The sequence below is a fragment of the Salmo trutta genome, unplaced genomic scaffold (genome assembly GCF_901001165.1).
Source record: "Salmo trutta unplaced genomic scaffold, fSalTru1.1, whole genome shotgun sequence".
NCBI classification, from domain to species: domain Eukaryota; kingdom Metazoa; phylum Chordata; class Actinopteri; order Salmoniformes; family Salmonidae; genus Salmo; species Salmo trutta.
The window spans coordinates 17501-37866 of record NW_021823337.1 but is presented as its reverse complement, the minus strand read 5'-3'; the positions used below and the strand labels follow the sequence as shown (position 1 = coordinate 37866).

The 20366-nt window shown below is 42.8% G+C and overlaps 1 pseudogene; it reads right to left on the bottom strand.

Annotated features, from left to right (window-relative positions):
* Positions 1-1476: 1476 nt before the first annotated feature.
* LOC115190172 (C-myc promoter-binding protein-like) overlaps positions 1477-20366 on the bottom strand; it is a 35780-nt pseudogene continuing 16890 nt past the window's right edge.

The following is a 20366-nucleotide window of genomic DNA, read 5'->3' as shown; positions in this document are numbered from 1 at the left end:
CCAATCTCAATCGCACTCCACACTGCCCTTTCCCACCTGGACAAAAGGAACACATATGTGAGAATGCTGTTCATTGATTACAGCTCAGTGTTCAACACCATAGTGCCCACAAAGCTCATCACTAAGCTAAGGACCCTGGGACTGAACACCTCCCTCTGTAACTGGATCCTGGACTTCCTTACGGGCCGCCCCCTGGTGGTAAGGGTAGGCAACAACACATCCGCCACGCTGATCCTCAACACGGGCCCCTCAGGGGTGCGTGCTCAGTCCCCTCCTGTACTCCCTGTTCACCCACAACTGCGTGGCCAAGCATGACTCCAACACCATCATTAAGTTTGCTGACGACACAACAGTGGTAGGCCTGATCACCGACAACGATGAGACAGCCTATAGGGAGGAGGTCAGAGACCTGGCAGTGTGGTACCAGGACAACAACCTCTCCCTCAATGTGAGCAAGACAAAGGAGCTGATCGTGGACTACAGGAAAAGGAGGGCCGAACAGGCCCCCATTAACATCAACGGGGCTGTAGTGGAGCGGGTTGAGAGCTTCAAGTTCCTTGGTGTCCACATCACCAACAAACTAACATGGTCCAAACACACCAAGACAGTCGTGAAGAGGGCACGACAAAACCTATTCCCCCTCAGGAGACTGGAATGATTTGGCATGGGTCCTCAGATACTCAAAAAGTTCTACAGCTGCACCATCGAGTGCATCCTGACCGGTTGCATCACCGCCTGGTATGGCAACTGCTCGGCATAAGGCGCTACAGAGGGTGGTGCGTATGGCCCAGTACATCACTGTGGCCAAGTTTCCTGCAATACAGGACCTATATACTAGGTGCTTTCAGAAGAAAGACCCCAAAATTGTCAAAAACTCCAGTCACCCTAGTCAGACTGTTCTCTCTGCTACCACAGGGCAAGCGGTACCGAAGCGCCAAGTCATGGACCAAAAGGCTCCTTAACAGCTTCTACCCCCAAGACATAAGACTGCTGAACACCTAATCTGCTGCTACTCGCTGTTTATTATCTATGCATAGTCACTTTACCCCTACCTACTGTTTATTATCTATGCATAGTCACTTCACCCCTCCCTACATGTACAAATGACCTCGACTAACCTGTACCCCCGCACATTGACTCTGTAACAGTAACCCCCTGTATATAGCCTCGTTATTGTTATTTTTTACTTTAGTTTATTTGGTAAATATTTTCTTAGCTCTTTCTTGAGTTTCTGTTGGTTAAGGGCTTGTTAGTGAGCATTTCACGGTAAGGTCTACACATGTTGTATTCGGCGCATGTGACAAATAAAGTTTGATTTGATATTATTTGAATTTGGTGTTTGTCCCATTTTTGTGAATTCTTGGTTTGGTGAGCAGGACTCCAGACCTCACAACCATAAAAAGCAATGGGTTCTATAACTGATTCAAGTATTTTTTTTTATCCCGATCCTAATTGGTATGTTGAATGTTATGTTCCTTTATGTTTTCTCTGTCTCTCTCCTCTTTCTCAACTTCTGTTCTCCACTGTGTCTATCTCTATGGTTAGCACCACATCCCACAACTGTACCCAGCACTGCAGCTGAGTCACAACCAAAGAAGAAGCTTGGGGAGAATGTTCGAACTTAGGTTCTAAGCTACAACATTGAAACGTAAATAATATACAAAGTAATGAAGAAGAAGACGGTCTGAGAGCTTACCTTGCTTCCATTGCTGTAAAGCTGTCCAAGCAAGACCCAAGATCACAGGTAGACAGGCAGGTAGACAGGCGGGTAGACAGGCGGGAAGACAGACAGGCATGTAGACAGGTAGACAGGCAGGTAGACAGGCAGGTAGACAGACAGGTAGACAGGCAGGTAGACAGACAGGTAGACAGGCAGGTAGACAGGCGGGTAGACAGGCAGACAGATAGACAGGCAGACAGGTATGTAGACAGACAGACAGACAGACAGGTAGACAGGTGGGTAGACAGGCAGGTAGACAGGCAGGTTGACAGGCAGACAGGTAGACAGACAGGTAGACAGACAGGTAGGCAGGCAGACAGGTAGACAGGTAGACAGGCAGACAGGTAGGTAGACAGGCGGGTAGACAGGCAGACAGATAGACAGGCGGGTAGACAGGCAGACAGACAGACAGGTAGACAGGTGGGTAGACAGGCAGGTAAACAGGCAGACAGGTAGACAGGCAGGTAGACAGGCAGACAGACAGACAGACAGACAGACAGACAGACAGACAGGTAGACAGACAGGTAGACAGACAGGTAGGCAGGCAGACAGGTAGACAGGCAGACAGACAGACAGACAGACAGGTAGACAGGCAGGTAGACAGGCAGGTAGACAGGCAGACAGGTAGACAGGCAGGTAGACAGGCAGGTAGACAGGCAGACAGGTAGACAGGCAGGTAGACAGGCAGGTAGACAGGCAGACAGGTAGACAGGCAGGTAGACAGGAAGGTAGACAGGCAGACAGGTAGACAGACAGGTAGACAGACAGGAGAGTGTAAAGGAAATGCACCAGGCAGAGGGAGAAAGGAGAGAAACAGATGAAGGATTGACTAGAGAACAGAAGGACTAGTACTAATTGTAGCCTAAAGGGACAAGCTTTCTGCTGGTTGCAGTTTGGTCTACAATTTCCTGAATGTTTCTTGTTGGTTTAGCCAAAAGGCCCTGTATAACGATAAATTATGAATACATTCTGGATGAGATACTAACTCTCACAAACAACTCAGATGACTGATAACTTTTCTTAATTTAAAGGACCACCTACAATTTCAAATACATGAACTGTATCCTGTGTATGACTCGTTCTATGTACAGTAATACCTGGTTGGAAATACAGCACATGAAGACAGATCACTGAATGATGCAATACTATGTGCAGAGAAATACATGCTTCATTGAATACTATTCATGGTGTGCTGGTCCATCTCATTCTCTGTGGACTAACAAGTCTTACCTTATCGACACACTGAGAATCCTATAGTACTATAGGACATTATCATCTTACCTTATCGACACACTGAGAATACTATAGGACATTATCATCTTACCTTATCGACACACTGAGAATACTATAGGACATTATCATCTTACCTTATCGACACACTGAGAATACTATAGTACATTATCATCTTACCTTATCGACACACTGAGAATACTATAGGACATTATCATCTTACCTTATCAACACACTCGTCGAAGAAGGCCAGACTGGCGTCTTTATCGCTGACGAAGGAACATTCCTCGATGAACCGGATAAACATCTGGGTCCTGATCATCTGGGAGTAGAACTTCTGGTGGGAACGATCCCGGCTCTTTAAGAACCCTGAAGAGCACGACAACCATATGACAACCATATAACAAAAATATAACAACCATATAACAACCATATTACAACCATATGACAACCACACGACAACCATACAACAACCACATGACAACCACATGACAACCACATGACAACCATATAACAACCACATGACAACCACATGACAACCACATGACAACCATATGACAACCATATGACAACCACATAACAACCACATGACAACCACATGACAACCACATGACAACCATATAACAACCACATGACAACCATATAACAACCATATAACAACCACATGACAACCACATGACAACCATATAACAACCACATGACAACCATATAACAACCACATGACAACCATATAACAACCATATAACAACCACATGACAACCACATGACAACCACATGACAACCATACAACAACCATATAACAATCACATGACAACCATATGACAACCACACGACAACCATATAACAACCATATGACAACCATATAACAACCACATGACAACCACATGACAACCATATAACAACCACATGACAACCACATGACAACCATATAACAACCACATGACAACCACATGACAACCATATAACAACCACATGACAACCACATGACAACCATATGACAACCACATAACAACCACATGACAACGATATAACAACCACATGACAACCACATGACAACCATATAACAACCACATGACAACAACATGACAACCACATGACAACCACATGACAACCATATAACAACCACATGACAACCACATGACAACCATATAACAACCATATAACAACCACATGACAACCACATGACAACCACATGACAACCATATAACAACCACATGACAACCATATAACAACCATATAACAACCACATGACAACCACATGACAACCACATGACAACCACATGACAACCATATAACAACCATATAACAACCACATGACAACCATATAACAACCACATGACAACCATATAACAACCATATAACAACCACATGACAACCATATAACAACCATATAACAACCACATGACAACCACATGACAACCATACAACAACCATATAACAACCACATGACAACCACATGACAACCACATGACAACCATACAACAACCATATAACAACCACATGACAACCATATGACAACCACATGACAACCACATGACAACCATACAACAACCATATAACAACCACATGACAACCATATAACAACCATATAACAACCACATGACAACCATATAACAACCATATAACAACCATATGACAACCATATAACAACCACATGACAACCATACAACAACCATATAACAACCACATGACAACCATATGACAACCACATGACAACCACATGACAACCATACAACAACCATATAACAACCACATGACAACCACATGACAACCATATAACAACCACATGACAACAACATGACAACCACATGACAACCACATGACAACCACATGACAACCACATGACAACCATATAACAACCACATGACAACCACATGACAACCACATGACAACCACATGACAACCACATAACAACCATATAACAACCACATGACAACCATATGACAACCATATAACAACCATATAACAACCATATAACAACCACATGACAACCACATGACAACCACATGACAACCACATGACAACCATATAACAACCACATGACAACAACATGACAACCACATGACAACCACATGACAACCACATGACAACCACATGACAACCATATAACAACCACATGACAACCACATGACAACCACATGACAACCACATGACAACCACATAACAACCATATAAAAACCACATGACAACCACATGACAACCATACAACAACCACATGACAACCATATGACAACCATATAACAACCATATAACAACCATATGACAACCATATAACAACCATATAACAACCATATAACAACCATATAACAACCATATAACAACCATACAACAACCATATAACAACCACATGACAACCACATGACAACCATATAACAACCACATGACAACCACATGACAACCATATAACAACCACATGACAACCATACAACAACCATATAACAACCATATAACAACCACATGACAACCATATAACAACCACATGACAACCATACAACAACCATATAACAACCATATAACAACCACATGACAACCATATAACAACCACTTGACAACCATATGACAACCACATGACAACCACATGACAACCACATGACAACCACATGACAACCACATGACAACCACATGACAACCACATGACAACCACATAACAACCATATAACAACCACATGACAACCACATGGCAACCATACAACAACCACATGACAACCATATGACAACCATATAACAACCATATAACAACCATATGACAACCATATAACAACCATATAACAACCATATAACAACCATATAACAACCATATAACAACCATACAACAACCATATAACAACCACATGACAACCACATGACAACCATATAACAACCACATGACAACCATATAACAACCATATAACAACCATATAACAACCACATGACAACCATATAACAACCACATGACAACCATACAACAACCATATAACAACCATATAACAACCACATGACAACCATATAACAACCACATGACAACCATATGACAACCACATGACAACCACATGACAACCACATGACAACCATATAACAACCACATGACAACCACATGACAACCATATAACAACCACATGACAACCACATGACAACCATATAACAACCATATAACAACCACATGACAACCACATGACAACCATATAACAACCATATAACAACCACATGACAACCATATGACAACCACATGACAACCACATGACAACCACATGACAACCATATAACAACCATATAACAACCACATGACAACCATTTAACAACCATGTTATAATCTCCACCCGGCACAGCCAGAAGAGGACTGGCCACCCCTCATAGCCTGGTTCCTCTCTAGGTTTCTTCCTAGGTTCTGGCCTTTCTAGGGAGTTTTTCCCAGCCACCGTGCTTCTACACCTGCATTGCTTGCTGTTTTGGGGTTTTAGGCTGGGTTTCTGTACAGCACTTTGAGATATCAGCTGATGTAAGAAGGGTTTTATAAATACATTTGATTTGATATGACAACCATATAACAACCATATGACGTTAACATATCTAGCTTAAGAAACAAGGTGAAAATCAATAATTTGCTAGTAACAGATGACATTCATATTCTGACTATCTCTGAAACTCACTTTGATAATACCTTTGATGATACAGTGGTAGCAATACATGGTTATAACATCTACAGAAAATACAGAAATGCCAATAGTGGAGGTGTTGCTGTTTATATTCAGAACCACATTCCTGTAAAGATTAGAGAGGATCTCATGTTAAATACTGTTGAAGTAACATGACTAAACAGCCAAAGATTTTCAAGACTAAAGGTTGGTTTATACTACGGTTGTGTTCGTAAATTTAAATCTGGAGTGCCAGAATGTGCTCTGGGCATTCGTAAACTCAGAGCGTTGTCAGATTGATCGTTACGTAAATTCAGAGCGTTTCGCTCTCGGAGCGCACACCGGACACTCTGGCCGAAAAGTAGGGTTGATCTGAGTGTTCTGACCTAGGAACAGCAGTCAAGCACCCAAGTTAACTGGCTAACGTTGGCTAGTGTCATGACGTTGGCCTGTGGGTAAGGTTTATAACCCCCCCATAAATACCTTTCTCCCTTCCCCTCTCTCTCTGACCCTACTGAAGGACTGGAATAGCCTGTGTTAAATATAGAGAGTCTGGGAACATCAAACAAATGGGGAAAGGAACCATATTTTGGTAATAAAACCAGTTGGAAATATGCTTTGGAACGTAATGAGTATGGATGTCAGTTCCGTTGTCATCTGAGACATTATGACTGATGACAGGACGACATAAACTGTACCTGGGAAAGTATCCACCCTCTAGTTATCAGAGTAACATGGAATTGTTATGCAATTGAAATGTTTGATATTGGAATTGTTTGTTAGGAGATTAAATGTAATTTTAGCTTCCAAATGAGAGAATTGGGTTTTCATAAGGAAAGTGCCCTGCTTGATCAGTGGCCCACCCCTGTGAAGAGGAGGGGTTATAAACGATGAAACACATCCTTCCCCCCTCTCCACTATATAAGCCTTTGACGAAAAGATAACCAGGTTGTTCCAGTACGGGAGGTCTGCAGCCTCTACGTTAGAAGGACACACATGTCAACTAAGCCAACCTCGGCGTGAGCTATGGTATGAACTGGTATGAACTTTGAGCTTATTCACTACAGAAGTGATACTTCCTAGCCGTTGAGTTAGCAGCGGCCTCTGTAGACGTGGGCTAGGAAAGGACGGACGACGGATCCAGTCTAACAGACAGACGAAGATACCACCACGTATCCAATTTACCACCAGAGACATTCTCCCACGGACAGGAAGATCTGTTGGCCAACCCGGCCAGCATCTACGACCAATCTACCGAAGCGTAGCTCAGAGTAAATATTTATTGCATTTTCCTTTCCCAAATGGGCGGTAATTTAGAATGCATAAGATAATGTATTTACGATAGCATAGCTGCTGTTTGTGGTTCCTAAGTCTTCCTGCTCTTTCATTCAAGCCCAACCCCCTTTCCTTTGTGTAACCAGGTTCCGTCCACCGGGACGTTTTCTGTATGACATCATTGGTATTCTGTGTATATGTAATTCTGTGTGATTAGTTTAGGTATTTAGTAAATAAATAATTAAACCCAATTTTGTATTGCTGATTCAACTTGTTAGCCAGGGTTCGTGAAGATAACCAAGAATTTACAACTTTCATTATGAGACTGAAAATAAGATAAGGGTTAATATTGACTGCTATCGATGTAAAATATTACTAAGTATTTTAAGAGTTTATTCGGAAGATAACGGCTCTATAAACGTTCTTCCGTGGTGCCCCGACTTTCTAGTTAATTACATTTACATGATTAGCTCAATCAGGTAATATTAATTACAGAGAAATCATTTTATAAGTTAGCATGTCATATCACTTAATCCGGCATAGCCAAAGACACGACACTAGCTTACTAGCTACTTCCAGACACAAATGAGAGAACAACTCACTCTGATAATTTTACTCTCCCTAGCAGAGCTGGTAAGGTTCTTTTGATGTTACCCAGAGCGTTGGTAACTGCAAATGTGCTGCTAGCAACAATTTAATTAGTTGTTTTTTTTGCCGACGTTTACTAAATTCAACGGGTGTTGAGTGTTTGTAAATTCAGCAGTTATTCCGTGCTCTGGCACACTCAGACGACAGTGCTCTGAAATCGGAGTAGAGAGCCAGAGCGAATTTACCAGCTACGTCTATCGACAGATGTCGCATTCTATTGAACGTGTTAAAGACAACCCACCGTCCTCCATGATGTGGTAATAAAGACAAGATAGTTTAGTGACCAGCTATTTCAAATCAAATCAAATGTATTTAAAAAGGCCTTCTTACATCAGCTGATATCTCAAAGTGCTGTACAGAAACCCAGCCTAAAACCCCAAACAGCAAGCAATGCAGGTGTAGAAGCACCATTTAAACTTGCTATCATGGTGGAATTACCGGCCGAGGGGCACCGACTGATTTTGTTAGTCAGTCTCACTCGGATATCATATTAAAAACTGAAAACATTTCTCTCCGTCCTACGGAAGGATGTGTACAATGGATTTGGGTACGCAGTCCCACGAGCTCATGAGTTACATTTTGTTTGTGGGCCCCACCACCAAAGTTGCCCATCCCTGCACTAAATCACCATACATCATTAGTCACTAAATCACCATACATCATTAGTCACTAAATCACCATTACACTAAATCACCATACATCATTAGTCACTAAATCATCATTACACTAAATCACCATACATCATTAGTCACTAAATCACCATACATCATTAGTCACTAAATCACCATACATCATTAGTCACTAAATTACCATACATCATTAGTCACTAAATCATCATTACACTAAATCACCATACATCATTAGTCACTAAATCATCATTACACTAAATCACCATACATCATTAGTCACTAAATTACCATACATCATTAGTCACTAAATCATCATTACACTAAATCACCATACATCATTAGTCACTAAATCACCATACATCATTAGTCACTAAATTACCATTACACTAAATCACCATACATCATTAGTCACTAAATCATCATTACACTAAATCACCATACATCATTAGTCACTAAATCACCATTACACTAAATCACCATACATCATTAGTCACTAAATTACCATACATCATTCGTCACTAAATCATCATTACACTAAATCACCATACATCATTAGTCACTAAATCACCATTACACTAAATCACCATACATCATTAGTCACTAAATCATCATACATCATTAGTCACTAAATTACCATACATCATTAGTCACTAAATCATCATTAAACTAAATCACCATACATCATTAGTCACTAAATCACCATTACACTAAATCACCATACATCATTAGTCACTAAATCACCATACATCATTAGTCACTAAATTACCATACATCATTAGTCACTAAATTACCATACATCATTAGTCACTAAATCATCATTACACTAAATCACCATACATCATTAGTCACTAAATCATCATTACACTAAATCACCATACATTATTAGTCACTAAATCACCATACATCATTAGTCACTAAATTACCATTACACTAAATCACCATACATCATTAGTCACTAAATCATCATACATCATTAGTCACTAAATTACCATACATCATTAGTCACTAAATCACCATACATCATTAGTCACTAAATCATCATTACACTAAATTACCATACATCATTAGTCACTAAATCACCATTACACTAAATCACCATACATCATTAGTCACTAAATCACCATACATCATTAGTCACTAAATCACCATACATCATTAGTCACTAAATTACCATACATCATTAGTCACTAAATTACCATTACACTAAATCACCATACATCATTAGTCACTAAATCATCATTACACTAAATCACCATACATCATTAGTCACTAAATCAGTTCAGGCCAAGCTCTGCAGGCTCTACTCCAGACCTCATTATTAGGATGGACCAGCTGCAGAGTTAAACTGTGGTCGACTGCAGAGCAACAACAGCCTGTCTACATGTTACTTAACTGTTCCAACGGGAGGAGGAGAGAGCAGAATATTCAGTCACTCTTAGAGGATGAAGCAGAGGTAGAAATTTACTTCCACTGTAGTCTAAGTGTGGCTGGATATTCTCCTGTAGGAATGGTAACAAACTAAAATCAGATGTAAACACACGGCCTGTACTAACCTTGCAAGTCGAACAGCGAGCTTGCGTCCGTGGTCCTTTCGGAAGGGGCCTGCGTGATGGGGAGGAGGTAAGAGCGGTACCCTTTCAATATGGCCGCCATGAACCTAAGGAATGCTTCCTGGATCTGCATCTCTAGCGTGTGGAGGCTCTTCTCTCCGCTCGCCAGGTCTGGGTCACTCGCAGTGGGCTCCATCAGACCGTCCTCGCCGTTGACTTGGCCACCTGGACAATACCGAAGAGAGACAGGTATTAAATAAACTAACCTCAGACACAAACCCCCTTGTTGGACAATAGGACCAGAAATACTGTACATTCTGCTTTTATGTAGTGTTTTCAGTCAGCATTTTTTTTATATTGATGTTTTGCTTTGGCTTTAGTTAGGTAACAACTTTCTTATGAGATAATAAATTCACACAGGTCTATAAAAGGTTACAGAAATGGTAGATGGCATGGTACATCCAAAAGCTTGCCGACCCAAAATTGATAATAATAAGATTGTGGGAGCTGTACTGTTAGATTTCAGTGCAGCCTTTTGATATTATTGACCATAACCTGTTGTTGAAAAAACCATATGTGTTATGGCTTTTCAACCTCTGCCGTATCGTGGATTCAGAGTTATCTATCGAATTGAACTCAAAGGGTTTTCTTCAATGGAAGCTTCTATAATGTCAAACAGGTAAAGTGTGGTGTACCACAGGGCAGCTCTCTAGGCCCTCTACTCTTTTCTATTTTTACCAATGACCTGCCACTGGCATTAAACAAAGCATGTGTGTCCATGTACGCTGATGATTCAACCCTATAGACATCAGCAACCACAGCTATTGAAATCACTGCAACCCTTAACAAAGAGTTGCAGTCTGTTTTGGAATGGGTGGCCAGTAATAAACTGGTCCTGAACATCTCTAAAACTAAGAGCATTGTGTTTGGTACAAATCCTCCCCTAAGTTCTAGACCTCAGCTGAATCTGGTAATGAATGGTGTGGCTGTTGAACAAGTTGAGGAGACTAAATTACTTGTTGTTACCTTAGATTGTAAACTGTCATGGTTAAAACATGTAGATTCAATGGTTGTAAATATCGGGAGAGGTCTGGCCGTAATAAGGAGATGCTCTGCTTTTTGACACCACACTCCACAAAGCAAGTCCTGCAGGCTCTAGTTTTGACAAATCTTGATTATTGTCTAGTCGTGTGGTTCAGTGATGCAAGGAAAGGCCTAGTTAAGCTGCAGCTGGCCCAGAACAGAGCGGCATGTCTTGCTCTTCATTGTAATCAGAGGGCTGATATAAATACTATGTATTCCAGTCTTTCTTGGCTAAGAGTTGAGGAGAGACTGACTGCATCACTTCTTCTTTTTATAAGAAACATTAATGTGTTGAAAATCCTAAATTGTTCGCATAGTCAACTCAGACACAGCTCTGACACACACACTTATCTCACCAGGGGTCTTTTCACAGTCCCCAAATCCAGAACAAATTCAAGAAAGCGTACAGTATTATATAGAGAGCCCTTATTGCATGGAACTCCCTTCCATCTCATATTGCTCAAATAAACAGCAAACCTGGTTTCAAAAAACAGATAAAGCAACACCTTGCGGCACAACGCCTCTCCCCTATTTGAAATAGATAGTTTGTGTATGTATTGATATGTATTCTACGTGTGCCTTTTTAAAAATGTATGAAGTTCTGTCCTTCAGCTGTTCTTGTCTATTAATGTTCTGTGTTATGTCATTCTGTTTCATGTTTTGTGTGGACCCCAGGAAGAGTAGCTGCTGCCTTGGCAACAGGAACTAATGGGGATCCATAATAAACCCCAGGAAGAGTAGCTGCTGCCTTGACAGGAACTAATGGGGATCCAGAATAAACCCCAGGAAGAGTAGCTGCTGCCTTGACAGGAACTAATGGGGATCCATAATAAACCCCAGGAAGAGTAGCTGCTGCCTTGGCAGGAACTAATGGGGATCCATAATAAACCCCAGGAAGAGTAGCTGCTGCCTTGGCAGGAACTAATGGGGATCCATAATAAACACCAGGAAGAGTAGCTGCTGCCTTGACAGGAACTAATGGGGATCCATAATAAACCCCAGGAAGAGTAGCTGCTGCCTTGGCAGGAACTAATGGGGATCCATAATAAACCCCAGGAAGAGTAGCTGCTGCCTTGGCAGGAACTAATGGGGATCCATAATAAACCCCAGGAAGAGTAGCTGCTGCCTTGGCAACAGGAACTAATGTGGATCCATAATAAACCCTAGGAAGAGTAGCTGCTGCCTTGGCAGGAACTAATGGGGATCCATAATAAACCCCAGGAAGAGTAGCTGCTGCCTTGGCAGGAACTAATGGGGATCCATAATAAACCCCAGGAAGAGTAGCTGCTGCCTTGGCAGGAACTAATGGGGATCCATAATAAACCCCAGGAAGAGTAGCTGCTGCCTCAACAGGAACTAATGGGGATCCATAATAAACCCCAGGAAGAGTAGCTGCTGCCTTGGCAACAGGAACTAATGGGGATCCATTATAAACCCCAGGAAGAGTAGCCGCTGCCTTGGCAGGAACTAATGGGGATCCATAATAAACCCCAGGAAGAGAAGCTGCTGCCTTGGCAGGAACTAATGGGGATCCATAATAAACCCCAGGAAGAGTAGCTGCTGCCTTGGCAGGAACTAATGGGGATCCATAATAAACCCCAGGAAGAGTAGCTGCTGCCTTGGCAGGAACTAATGGGGATCCATAATAAAATACAAATACCTGGACCTATACTAGATCAGACATCTGAAGACTTGAAAGAAAACATCACTTCAAGCTTTTCTAGGATTCTACTGGAATCCATCTTTATGTCCCTTCTGTCTCTAATGTGTGTGTGTGTGTGTGTGTGTGTGTGTGTGTGTGTGTGTGTGTGTGTGTGTGTGTGCGTGTGTGTGTGTCTAATTTACGACCAGTAGAGGGTAATAAAACAGAATCGATTGATCTATCCTCTGAAATGTCTAATTTACAATGGGTTGAGATAAACAAGTGCATCTCGGGACTCTCCCCATTTAAATCCTTCATTGACTTCAAAGGGAGACTTGCACAACATTTCTGTTAAATGTATTGATACCTTAAGTCAAAGATACTGCTGAACTAGATTTTACATTTTAGTCATTTAGCAGAAGCTCTTATCCAGAGCGACTTACAGTAGTGAATGCATACATTTCATTCCATACCTTTTTTTTCCTCTTTCTGTGCTGGCCCCCCTTGGGAATCGAACCCACAACCCTGGCGTTGCAAACACCATGCTCTACCAACTGAGCTACAGGGACGGCCCAACTAAATTATAGAAGATGGCTGATTGATGAGAAGTACTGTATATCCACTGGTATGTAAGATGAAACACTGACTGATTTACAATGGGCTGAATCAGAGCACGCAAACGCAGACCTCCAGAGTACATTACTTTATTACGTCAAATGGGAGACTTACGCGGAAATGAAGATAAACTGTTTTTTATCCGTTTCCAGGGCTCACCTTCAGTCAGCTGTTGGTACAGATTACCCAGGGTATTGAGGAGATGTTTGCAGGCTTTCTGTGGTAGTATCTTCCACGTTAGGGCCCTCTTCTCCTCTTTACTGAAAACACAACACAACACAAGAGATTAGGAGACGAGGAGATGAGGAGACGGGGAGATGAGGAGACGAGAAAGAGATAGAAAGACAGCAGGAGGAAGAAGAGATGAGATGGGGGGGAGGGAGGACATCCACACAGGACTGGCAACCCTGACAGCATTAGGATAATATCCACACAGGACTGGCAACCCTGACAGCATTAGGAAGATGTGGAAAGGGGGAGGACATCCACACAGGACTGGCAACCCTGACAGCATTAGGAAGAGATGGAAAGGGGGAGGACATCCACAAAGGACTGGCAACCCTGACAGCATTAGGAAGAGATGGTGGGAGGGAGGACATCCACACAGGACTGGCAACCCTGACAGCATTAGGAAGAGATGGTGGGAGGGAGGGGGAAAGAGAGAGAGAGAGAGAGCGAGAGAGAGAGAGAGAGAACGAGAGAGAGAGAGAGAGAGAGAGAGAGAGAGAGAGGGAGAGAGAGAGAGAGAGAGAGAGAGAGAGAGAGAGGGAGGGAGGACAACAGGAGGAAGAGCTGAAAGGAGGAAGGGAGGGATTTTGATTGCTGTGTTTCATGTCTGAGGGGTTTGGGGATATTGGCTAACTGTTTTGTGTTTTATGTTTAGAGTTTTGTGTTTAGAGTACCTGAGATGTAGTTTCAGCAAAAGTGTGTTAATAACAGTTGGGAAAAAACTGCAATTAAGCACAACATGGAAAATTGTATTGTGATAGTTGAATTTCTGTCCTCTGAAAAGAAAACGGACGATAACATATTTTTCCCTGAGTGAGTCATTATCGTTACACAACAACATGGACAAACCAAAGAGACAAGAGGTTAGGCATGGGAGGTTATGGGAGATTGGTATTGGTAGAGGTCATAGGTCATTAGTGACTGAGGGTGGTCTATCAGGTAACACTGCCTGCAGCATATATAATCTGTCTCCCTACTCATTTCATGATCTCCCTGTCCGAATAACTCGGAAAAACACTAACTGTGACACTGCAAACGTCTGGGGTACGGGTTAGGGTCAGGGTCATAGATAGAGGTCAGGGTTCAGGGCTTACAGATAACTCACTGTTGACACAGCAGACCTCATGGTTAAGGTTCCAGGGGTCAGACTTACTGTAATATGTTGTTGGTGTCCAGGTCGACACAACAGACGTCGGACGGAGGCACGTAGAGGTCAAAGTAACGTGAGTCGACGCCCACGATGAAAGGGCACGGGGCAGAGAGAACATCTGCCAGGGCCAGCGGGCACAGAGGGATGTAGGGGCACGGCCAGTGGAAGGGGAAGATCATCTGGAGGATGTTGGAGACAGACAGGCTGACAGTTAAGTATATTCCAACACTCACCGTCACAGTTGAGATAATGGGATAACTTCACGTAAAATATTTTACATTTTAGCAGACGCTCTTATCCAGAGCGACTTACAGTAGTGAATGCATAAGTTTTCATACTGGTCCCCCGTGGGAATCGAACCCACAACCCTGGCGTTGCAAACACCATGCTCTACCAACTGAGCCACACGGGACCAAGAACCACTTACTGTCCAACTCTGCTTTGGGAGCGAGTTAAAGTTCCCCTTTGGGACTATAAACCCATGCATTTGTTTTGTTTTAAACCCTATATATGAGCATTAGCTGATGTACTGTCGGAGTAGTCCTGGTGCGGACCTTAGTGGCTCAGTGGGTAGAGAGCCTGGTGTTAACCATTTATTTAACTAGGTAAGTCAGTTAAGAACAAATTCTTATTTACAATGATGACCTAGGAACAGTGGGGTTAACTGTCTTGTTCAGGGGCAGAACGACAGATTTTTACCTTGTCAGACTCGGAGATTCAATCTTGCAACCTTTCGGTTACTAATCCAACGCTCTAACCACTAGGCTACCCTGCCGCCCCATAAACCATACCGAGGTTATAGGTTCAATTTCCATGGAGATCACATGCGCACACACACACACACACTCACCGACACCAGGGCCTCCGTAACACTGGTCAGCACGGCCGGTCTGAGAGAGTGGACCAGGATCTTGTGTTCTGTTACAGTCAGAACCAGCAGAGTGGTCGCATTCTTAGGACCCAGGTTAAGGAGCAGCGTGGAGAGGCGGCCACCACTGAGAGAGAGAAGTTAAATTCATAATGGAGAGACGACCACCACTGAGAGAGAGAAGTTAAATTCATAATGGAGAGACGGCCACCACTGAGAGAGAGAAGTTAAATTCATAATGGAGAGACGGCCACCACTGAGAGAGAGAGAAATTAAATTCATAATGGAGAGACGGCCACCACTGAGAGAGAGAGAAGTTCAATTCATAATGGAGGGACGGCCACCACTGAGAGAGAAGTTAAATTCATAATGGAGAGACGGCCACCACTGAGAGAGAGAAGTTAAATTCATAATGGAGAGACGGCCACCACTGAGAGAGAGAAGTTAAATTCATAATGGAGAGACGGCCACCACTGAGAGAGAGAAGTTAAATTCATAATGGAGAGACGACCACCACTGAGAGAGAGAAGTTAAATTCATAATGGAGAGACGGCCACCACTGAGAGAGAGAGAAGTTAAATTCATAATGGAGGGACGGCCACCACTGAGAGAGAGAAGTTAAATTCATAATGGAGAGACGGCCACCACTGAGAGAGAGAAGTTAAATTCATAATGGAGAGACGGCCACCACTGAGAGAGAGAAGTTAAATTCATAATGGAGAGACGGCCACCACTGAGAGAGAGAAGTTAAATTCATAATGGAGAGACGGCCACCACTGAGAGAGAGAAGTTAAATTCATAATGGAGAGGCGGCCACCACTGAGAGAGAGAGAAGTTAAATTCATAATGTGTTGTTCACTGTCTGTCTGTCTGTCTGTCTGTCTGTCTGTCTGTCTGTCTGTCTGTCTGTCTGTCTGTCTGTCTGTCTGTCTGACTAGCTGTCTGTCTCTCTGTCTGTCTCTCTGTCCATCCGTCCGTCTTACCTGAGAGGCAGAGGGGAGGAGACAGGCTGGCTCAGCATCAGACTATCATGTGGAGACAGCTGTAGAGCAAACAGAGAGAGTTTGTACAGGTCGTCAGCAAGAAAAAAAATCGGGTCAGAGTTCAATACTCTACAGTAGCCGTGGCAACACGACCAGATCTCACAGTCAGATTATCAAAATGGTCGAGTCATATCGACGGGGTTTCTACAATGTTTTGGACGGACTCCATCTCACCTGCAGTAGGATTCGTGGTCTCTGGGAGGAGGGGAACGGGACTTTGTGCATGAAGTGGGAGATGTGCCTGTTGGACAGAAAGAGACGTGACAGGTCAGGAAAGACTTCTTTTAGAAAGGTATTGTGACACTGTCCCCAGACGATAATCTGGAAAAAAACGGATAAATCTGACAAACATGAAGGAAAAACTCAACAAGAACACAGTCCAACATAATCACATGTTATATTGGTCGCATAGACATATATTTTGCAGATGTTATCGCTGGTGTAGTGTAATGCTGGGGTTCCCAGCTCCAACAGTGTAATGCTGGTGTTCCCAGCTCCAACAGTATAATGCTGGTGTTCCCAGCTCCAACAGTGTAATGCTGGTGTTCCCAGCTCCAACAGTATAATGCTGGTGTTCCCAGCTCCAACAGTATAATGCTGGTGTTCCCAGCTCCAACAGTGTAATGCTGGTGTTCCCAGCTCCAACAGTGTAATGCTGGTGTTTCCAGCTCCAACAGTGTAATGCTGGTGTTCCCAGCTCCAACAGTATGATGCTGGTGTTCCCAGCTCCAACAGTGTAATGCTGGTGTTCCCAGCTCCAACAGTGTAATGCTGGTGTTTCCAGCTCCAACAGTGTAATGCTGGGGTTCCCAGCTCCAACAGTGTAATGCTGGTGTTCCCAGCTCCAACAGTGTAATGCTGGTGTTCCCAGCTCCAACAGTGTAACGCTGGTGTTCCCAGCTCCAACAGTATAATGCTGGTGTTCCCAGCTCCAACAGTGTAATGCTGGTGTTCCCAGCTCCAACAGTGTAATGCTGGTGTTCCCAGCTCCAACAGTGTAATGCTGGTGTTCCCAGCTCCAACAGTGTAATGCTGGTGTTCCCAGCTCCAACAGTGTAATGTTGGTGTTTCTAGCTCCAACAGTATAATGCTGGTGTTCCCAGCTCCAACAGTGTAATGCTGGTGTTCCCAGCTCCAACAGTGTAATGCTGGTGTTCCCAGCTCCAACAGTGTAATGTTGGTGTTCCCAGCTCCAACAGTGTAATGCTGGTGTTCCCAGCTCCAACAGTGTAATGCTGGTGTTCCCAGCTCCAACAGTGTAATGTTGGTGTTTCTAGCTCCAACAGTATAATGCTGGTGTTCCCAGCTCCAACAGTGTAATGCTGGTGTTCCCAGCTCCAACAGTGTAATGCTGGTGTTCCCAGCTCCAACAGTGTAATGCTGGTGTTCCCAGCTCCAACAGTATAATGCTGGTGTTCCCAGCTCCAACAGTGTAATGCTGGTGTTCCCAGCTCCAACAGTGTAATGCTGGTCTTCCCAGCTCCAACAGTATAATGCTGGTGTTCCCAGCTCCAACAGTGTAATGCTGGTGTTCCCAGCTCCAACAGTGTAATGCTGGTGTTCCCAGCTCCAACAGTGTAATGCTGGTGTTCCCAGCTCCAACAGTATAATGCTGGTGTTCCCAGCTCCAACAGTATAATGCTGGTGTTCCCAGCTCCAACAGTGTAATGCTGGTGTTCCCAGCTCCAACAGTGTAATGCTGGTGTTCCCAGCTCCAACAGTGTAATGCTGGTGTTCCCAGCTCCAACAGTGTAATGTTGGTGTTTCTAGCTCCAACAGTATAATGCTGGTGTTCCCAGCTCCAACAGTGTAATGCTGGTGTTCCCAGCTCCAACAGTGTAATGCTGGTGTTCCCAGCTCCAACAGTGTAATGCTGGTGTTCCAGCTCCAACAGTATAATGCTGGTGTTCCCAGCTCCAACAGTGTAATGCTGGTGTTCCCAGCTCCAACAGTGTAATGCTGGTGTTCCCCAGCTCCAACAGTATAATGCTGGTGTTCCCAGCTCCAACAGTGTAATGCTGGTGTTCCAGCTCCAACAGTGTAATGCTGGTGTTCCCAGCTCCAACAGTGTAATGCTGGTGTTCCCAGCTCCAACAGTATAATGCTGGTGTTCCCAGCTCCAACAGTATAATGCTGGTGTTCCCAGCTCCAACAGTGTAATGCTGGTGTTCCCAGCTCCAACAGTGTAATGCTGGTGTTCCCAGCTCCAACAGTATAATGCTGGTGTTCCCAGCTCCAACAGTGTAATGCTGGTGTTCCCAGCTCCAACAGTGTAATGCTGGTGTTCAGTATGGAGAACGGTTGGGTTTTTCATTGTATTTATCTTTAACCAGATCTATTGTGTTATATTCTACTACATTCACATTTCCATAAACTTCAAAGTGTTTCCTTTCAAATGCTACCAGGCAGTTAGATTTGAGACTGTCATTTTAGGCAAACATTTAAAAAAAGGGCTAATCCTTAAGAGGATGAATTAGTTGTATTAGTAGTTGTATCAGTAGTTGTATCAGTAGTTTTATTAGTTGTATTAGTAGTTGTAGCAGTAGTTGTATTAGTAGTTGTAGCAGTAGTTTTATTAGTTGTATTAGTAGTTGTAGCAGTAGTTGTAGCAGTAGTTGTATCAGTAGTTTTATTAGTTGTATTAGTTGTATTAGTAGTTGTATTAGTAGTTGTAGCAGTAGTTGTAGCAGTAGTTGTATCAGTAGTTTTATTAGTTGTATTAGTTGTATTAGTAGTTGTATTAGTAGTTGTAGCAGTAGTTGTATCAGTAGTTTTATTAGTTGTATTAGTAGTTGTATCAGTAGTTTTATTAGTTGTATTAGTAGTTGTATTAGTTGTATTAGTAGTTGTATTAGTAGTTGTAGCAGTAGTTGTATCAGTAGTTGTATCAGTAGTTGTAGCAGTAGTTGTATCAGTAGTTGTATTAGTAGTTGTATTAGTAGTTGTATTAGTAGTTGTATTAGTTGTATCAGTAGTTGTATTAGTAGTTGTAGTAGTTTTATTAGTAGTTGTATTAGTTGTATCAGTAGTTGTATCAGTAGTTTTATTAGTTGTATTAGTAGTTGTATTAGTTG